The 6,800-nt window shown below is 44.5% G+C and overlaps 1 long non-coding RNA gene across 3 annotated transcripts; it reads left to right on the top strand.

The window, feature by feature from the left end:
• The first annotated feature begins 1,634 nt into the window (after nt 1-1,634).
• LOC118154668 (uncharacterized) lies at nt 1,635-6,003 on the top strand. 3 transcript variants are annotated; one of them, XR_013519394.1, is made up of 3 exons: nt 1,635-1,675; nt 4,443-4,865; nt 5,505-6,003. It is a non-coding gene; the product is annotated as an uncharacterized LOC118154668 (long non-coding RNA). The 3 variants fall into 3 exon arrangements; XR_004744863.3 differs by having other exon boundaries at nt 1,636-2,470; XR_004744862.3 differs by having other exon boundaries at nt 1,636-2,470; nt 4,190-4,865.
• Nucleotides 6,004-6,800: the final 797 nt, after the last annotated feature.

Raw genomic sequence — 6,800 nt, 5'->3', positions numbered from 1 at the left:
GCTGCACCTAAGTCAAGATCCCTAAGGCTCACCAAGCCATCATTCTGCTCTGGGTTGCCCCTCATGGCCTCACCCCCACTGTCTTGTCTTTCCCTAAACACACACTTGTGAGTGATTGCCTGGTTGTATGCCTGTTGCCTTTTAGCGCTGTGTTTTATTTCGGTTTCACATAAATATAGAAGCCCATTTGGAGAGAAGCCTGCCTTGGCAATGAGGCTTTTGGCAGTTCTGACAGCTCTGCATATCTCTCAAATGAATTATGAGTGGATGGTGACTAGGGACTGGGGACTGGGCCTCAGCCACGGCTCCCTCAAGGCCCCACAGTTCTCCCAAAGCAAGTGGCCCAGAAATTCCCCCATCTCCCTTTCTTTTCCAGGAACAGACAGCCACTTGGCCAGAGCATAAGGCTATCACACACATCCCCCTAAGCTCCCTACTCTTCACAAAATATTTCTTAGATGGTGGTGCAGAGTGTTCAAGCTGCTATACTTTGTTCATAAGAAGAGTTCTGAGAAATCCCCAGTATGGCCTGGTTTGGGGCTATTGGTTCATGGCTACAAGAGAGGCACATGCCAAACACATGCTGAGAAATTTTCCCAGGAGACTGGAGAGACTACAGGTGTGTGCAGGAAGAGTCCCAGGGAGATGGCTGAGCCAGTAGAGCGGGCCTGGCCAACTGAGACATTGACAGAGTCTTCAGTTCTTAGTAGAGTATTTTTTTTATCTCCCCATGATGGCTGTTATGCTCTCGCACTCCCAGAAACCCAGAAAATTGTTTCTTCTGAGCAATAAATAAGGCTGGGAAATGCTGGCACTCCAGGCACAGACTCCTTGAACAGCCGGACTGGAAAGAACCCAGGGATCCCTGGGGGCCAGTGGTTTGCAAACCGGGGTATGTGTACTTTAGGAATTGAGCAAGATAAGCCACTGAGATGTGGGAAGAAAATGTTAAAACTTCCAGCTATATTAAATGTTAAAACTTCCAGTTTTATTAATAGTTAACACAAGGATAGAGAGTAGTAAGTCTGCATGATTTATTAAAATGCTTATACTGGGTATGAGCCTCTTAACATTAATTTTGGTTAATTTCACAATTAACCAAAATTGTAAAATTTTGGCAATTGATAAAACTCATAGAATCCCCCCTTCTAGTCAAGCGTTTTTCGAAAGGTGTGTTTGGCAGAGGAAGGGAGAGGAAGTCTTGAGTGAGTGAGGGGTCTATTTATTCCCTTCTGGGTCTTATCAGGCAATTCAGGTCTGCCTCTACATGCCCCATATCCTGGACTTCTGCATTATGATTTGTTGGATGAAAGGCTTCTACTGTTTAAAAAGTTGAACAAAATGACTGAACTATTTCAGCTCCCTTACTTTTCAGATGGGAAAACGAAAGCCCAGAGGAAAAAGGATCGCCCCAAGTCGCACAAGTCATTAGAGCCAAGATTAAGTCTACAACAGCCTTCCTGACTCCCCATTCAGTTTTCTGACTGAACCATGTGTTCTTCAAAGCATCCACCCCATCTGGGTGTCCATATATAACCTGAATAAATCAGAGGGAAGGGGGATGGGTAAGGTGGAGTCTTTCCTCCAGCAACAATCTAGAATTCTAGAAGGGAGCCTTGGCCTCTATGACTGTTCACATGTAACCTTGCTGCCTGCCCAAGACACCTCCTAAGTGGTAAGGCAGCCTGGGTGCGCGCTGCTCAGCACCCATGTTAACTGTCTGGATCGCCCACTCAATCCCTATGCTGTTCTACATTGTTGCTCAGAGGAGAGGCTGGGCCTTATGTTCCTGGATCCCTGGAATATGAGGCAGCACAAATCAGGACTCCTCAGAGGCCTTCCTCATGAATACGCCGATATTAAACAGGGAAAATATCCTTCCTCTGCTCTGATTTTAGGCTCCAGTAGTCACACAAGTGGACTTGTTTCCTTTTACAGCCATCAAATTGCACATGTCCATCCCTTCTCCCGCGCTCCAGCCTGTCATGCACTTGTTGCAACCAGCCCACTGCTCTCAAGGACTTCCAACCCCTTTATGCTTCTAGGGAGTTTCATAACCGCAAGGCTTTTGAGGGGATAAAGAGAACTGGAAGACAGGTTATCTGCCTTTAAGAAAAAGTATTTTACAGATTAAAACAAACTAACAGCAGAAAGAGAGCATGAAAAATACAGCTAGCAATGTACAGCATGACACTCACCGTGTGAGTGCTACAGGAGTTGAGAATTCTCTCCTTCACAATCAAACTCTATATGCCTAGTGTTTGGCAAATAGTAGATACTGAATAAGTATGTTCATCAAATAGCATTCATTCAGCAAGTAAATAAATGAATAAATGGGCTGTTAAACAAATGAACATATCAGTGAGAAGAGCAGGGAGCTCATCTTGAGTGATCCAGGAAACTTCTTTGTGCAGAAAGGCTTTAAAGTATGTCCAGAATGAGAAGAAAAGGAGAGAACATGTTTCCAGAGGTAAGAAAGAACTGAGGCAGAAGGTCATGGAACTAGAGAACCAGTCTCCTATTGTCAAGTGCTAGCAGAATTGAAAGTTAAACAGTAGGGCCAGATTGGTAGTCTGAAATGAAAAACTTAGAAGCATGTTTTCTCCTGCAAACCTAAATTACCTGGGTCATTAGGCAAGAGAAAGGTACAACAGCAGGGTTTTGGGGAAGGTGTGGGTGCTGATGCGAAGAGTGCACTGCAGAAAAGAGGGAGAGATGATGCATCTTCTTCCTTGTAAATCCCCTCCCTCTACTAGAGTGTTTTCTCCCTGGTCTTCATCCTGACTCTAGTCCAAAGTCTGAGGCAAGCCAAGAAGTGCAGTGCTTAAAACAGTGTCCTCTTTCTCTACCACCTGTCTAGGGACCATCTTCCTTTTCCCTGTGTTTTCTGTGCGGCTCAGTACGATATCGTGGCTAGATCTTCCCACTAAAACTGATCAATTCAATTTTTAAAACAGCCAAATTATCAACAGGCATTTGGGTTGGTTCCAAGTCTTTGCTATTGTAAACAGTGCTGCAATGTGGGGATTGTCGGGAGGGAAATAGGGGAGGGACAGTGAGGGGTGGGGAGTTGGTGAGAGATAGCATGGGGAGAAACACCAGATGTAGGTGATGGGGAGGAAGGCAGCAAATCACACTGCCACGTGTGTACCTATTCGACAATCTTGCATGTTCTTCACATGTACCCACAAACCTAAAATGCAATTTTAAAAAACAGCCAAACTAGCTAAAAATGCTGGGTTTTCTTCAACCAACTTGCCTTCCGATCAAATCAGATCCAACAACTGGCTGTGGCTGATGCCAGTTTGTATACGCGGTCCCCACTCCCTCTTCATTCCTCATGCCTCCGGTGCCGTTGTCCAGCTCTGCTTCCATCTTGGTTGCTTCTCTCTGTTGCCGTACACCCCCCGTCTCCTCCCTTTTGCTCAGAATCATGCCTTGTGTTTAGAATGGGGCTGTGATATGCATGTTGTACAACAGCAAGGCTACATTCCTGAATCCAGCAGCCTCACATCCCTCCTGGGAGTCCTGCTGGATATGTCAAAAAATCTGATCCAGAAACGTGAATTATAACCCCTGTTTTCTCAAGACCTCTGGGCAATTTTAGTGGAACCCAAGAATCTTGAGCATACCCCATTGCTTCCAAATAATGTTCTGTGAAGGCACTTATACCCACCAGAAGGAATCTCCAGAGACATCTGTTTACTTTGGCCACTCTGTCCAATATCTTTCAACTATTTTTGTTAGAAATGATTAATATTTCTTTCTTTTTTTATCTGATACCATGCTAAAGCAGGATATCTGTGCCAACAACATCATATCTTTGCAGCATTATTTCTGTGTAGGCTTTAGATATAAACTGTAGTTCATTGTGTTCAGCATAGTAAGCAAAGAACCGTTTTGGGGGGACTTGGGGGATCATCTATGCATGGACTACCTAACTTTGAGCATCTAGAAGGCAGGGGCTGTGTCTTATTTATCTTTGTAGTATGAGTGCTTGATATTACCTATGGTCCCCAAAAATGACTATTAAATAAATTAATGAATAAATTATTCCTAGATGTAGCTCATTTAACTCAGTTGTTTTAATTATTCCAGGACTTTTCAACTTTAATGTATAACACTCTAGCCCAATTCTTATGTTCCTGGCTTTGTTCAAATACACCCTTTTGTCTATTTCCTTTTCAAGCCACTATGCATTCTTCTCCTGTGACTCCCCTCCACTGCCTAGAAGAGTAAAGAGAATCACTAATTCTTCGTCACAATTTCCGTTAAAAGATGGGATCTGTTTTCTCCTTTTACATCTGAGATGGGCAGTACTGAGATGGGCAGTACTGAGATGGGCAGTACTGCTTTGACCCTCAGAGTACAGCAGAAGTGACACAGTTCCAGTTTAGGCCTAAACTTTGGAAGGACTGATAACTTTTGTCTTGGTCACTTAGAGCTATGAACTGACGTTCTGACTACTGGTTTGGAGAGACCATGTGAGGAAGTGCCAAGACTGCGTGGAGAGGAAGGGGAGCCCAGATGAGCCTTCTAACTGTTCCCATCAAGGTGCCAGGCATGTGAGTGAAGCCAACCTGGATGCTGCAGACAACAGAGCCATCATGCTGTGAAGAGCCCAAGCCATGTGGAAATTCTATCTGAGGTTGGACCACTTAACAGCCTCCATTGAGCAGCAACTATCAGCCCTGTGAGTGCGCCATTGCAGATGACTAACTCTCTAGAGCCTTCAGAAAACTGCAGCCCCAGCCAATATCTGACTGCAAGAGAGCCCAAGCAAGAACTGCCTCGTGGAGCCCAGTCAACACACAGAACTGGGAGCCACGATGATCATTGACTCTTCTAAGCCACTGAGCTTTGAGGTAGTGTATTGCACAGCAGCAGATAATCAGAACACACTGATAGGCTATTGTTTCTGGTTATCTATTATTCAAATAAAAGTTGAATTGAAGGGCAAGGGTTATGCTGGCCTTTTCTCTAGTTTCTACAGTGTCTCATAGAGTGCTTTGTCCACAGCTGAGGAAGCAGACAGTTTCTCACTTTACAGACAGAAGGACCAAAAATAGATAGGAACTCCTCTTTATAGGGCCTATGAATAACTTCATGTAAGCATGGGTAGCATGCCTCTGCCACCTGCCTATGTGGTGTCCTAGTACCGAGGCTGGAGAGCCACCTAATCCATTTGCCTGCCTCTAGATACAACTGCTCCTTAAAATAAATCCTGCCAGAGAGCTTTCTGCTATGCTTTTTTTTTTTGTTTGTTTGTTTTAATTCCAAGAAAGGGAGATACTGCGACTACCTCTGACGGTGCATTTCAGCCGCCCATAAATCCCAATTAGAGCATTCTAACAGGTGTTTCACCCTGATCGCTCTGAAAGCAGTCTCAGCCCTTTCTTCTTGCTTCTTCATCTTCTTTCTTGCCTTCATTTTTCTAAATTTTGAGGAGCACTGAAGGAAATGTTAATGTTACTCACAAACTCCCTTTTACTTTTCTTTCATAGATGCGAAGGGCCACATCCCTCCATCCCTCTACTGAAGCTGACATGTCGTCATTTAGTGATGCCCCAGTTTACCCACCTGAAAAGTGAGAGACACAACCAACCATCTGCCCTGCTTACTTGAATGAGTTGATAAAAAGAACAAAACTAGAGCGAACATAGGAAAGCAGTTTCTAGGCTCTATAGCGTACCATGTATACATAGTGTCCTGGGTTGAGTTGACTGGTGGATTAAAAAACTCTCACAGTGAAAGCATATTGGTTGTTACATAGGGCTGGGGCAAGGGGCAATGGGAGTGTTGCAGTGAAGTTGGCTAAGGCGTGTAAAGCTTCTTTCTGAGGCAATGAAAATGTTCTAAACTTGAAATGATACACACCTCTGTGAATACGATTTAAAGAAACGGAATTGTATGCTTTAAATGGGAGATTATATGCTATATAAATTATAACTTAATGAGTCTATGAAAGAGAGAAAGAGAAGAAAGAAAATGAAAGAAAGAAGAAAGGCAAGGGAAAAGGGGAAGGGAGGGGAGGGGAAGGGGAAGAAAGGGGAGGGGAGGGAAGGAGAAGGAAGGGGAGGCAGGAGGGGAGGGGGGAAGGGAAAGGCAGGGAAGGGAAGGGAAAGGCAGGGCAGAAGGAAGAAAAGAGAGAGAGTAAGGAGAGAGGGAGGAGGAAGGGAAGAACCTAAAAGATTCCATTTCTTTACTGGATTGACATTAGTCTTTCTTCTCAAGACCTCTGTCACTCATCATTCCCTCGGTCCTATCAGCCCTAGGCCTCTAGGAAGCTACCAAGAGTAGAGAATAAAAGAAGAAATGGACTAATGTCAAGTGAACAACAAACTTAGATAGACAAAATTGGGTGGCTAGGGTCTGGGATGTGACAGTGTGGGGTGGCTTACAGTCTCTAGAATAGGTATGTGAAATGGGACCTTAAAAAGATATTCAGTTAATGAAGGAGTACAGCTCTTACAACTGGCTTACAGAAATTGGAGATGACAGGCAGTAAGTCCCTCTTCATCTTACTTTAAAGGCACTCTCTCCTCCTTACTTGCCTCTTTTTCATCTCCTAGAAATGCTGAAGAACAAGAGGAAAGAGCTTTGAGAACACAGCTCATAGCTTGACCCAGTTTCCCCTGCGGGCTTCCCTAGATTGGCCTTGTTCTACAGAGAGTCTTCTCTGATACCTTCCCATCCAAGCAGCTACCATGAAAAATGGGAAAGGAGGAAGTTCAGGAGGCCAGAAAGACCTCCAGGCATCAAGGGAGCCCTCAGGTCCACAGCCCCATACTCTTGCTGCA

Source organism: Callithrix jacchus, chromosome 6 (genome assembly GCF_049354715.1).
Source record: "Callithrix jacchus isolate 240 chromosome 6, calJac240_pri, whole genome shotgun sequence".
Taxonomy (NCBI): domain Eukaryota; kingdom Metazoa; phylum Chordata; class Mammalia; order Primates; family Cebidae; genus Callithrix; species Callithrix jacchus.
The sequence above is the reverse complement of the archived record's forward strand: the minus strand, read 5'-3'. Positions and strand labels throughout refer to the sequence as shown.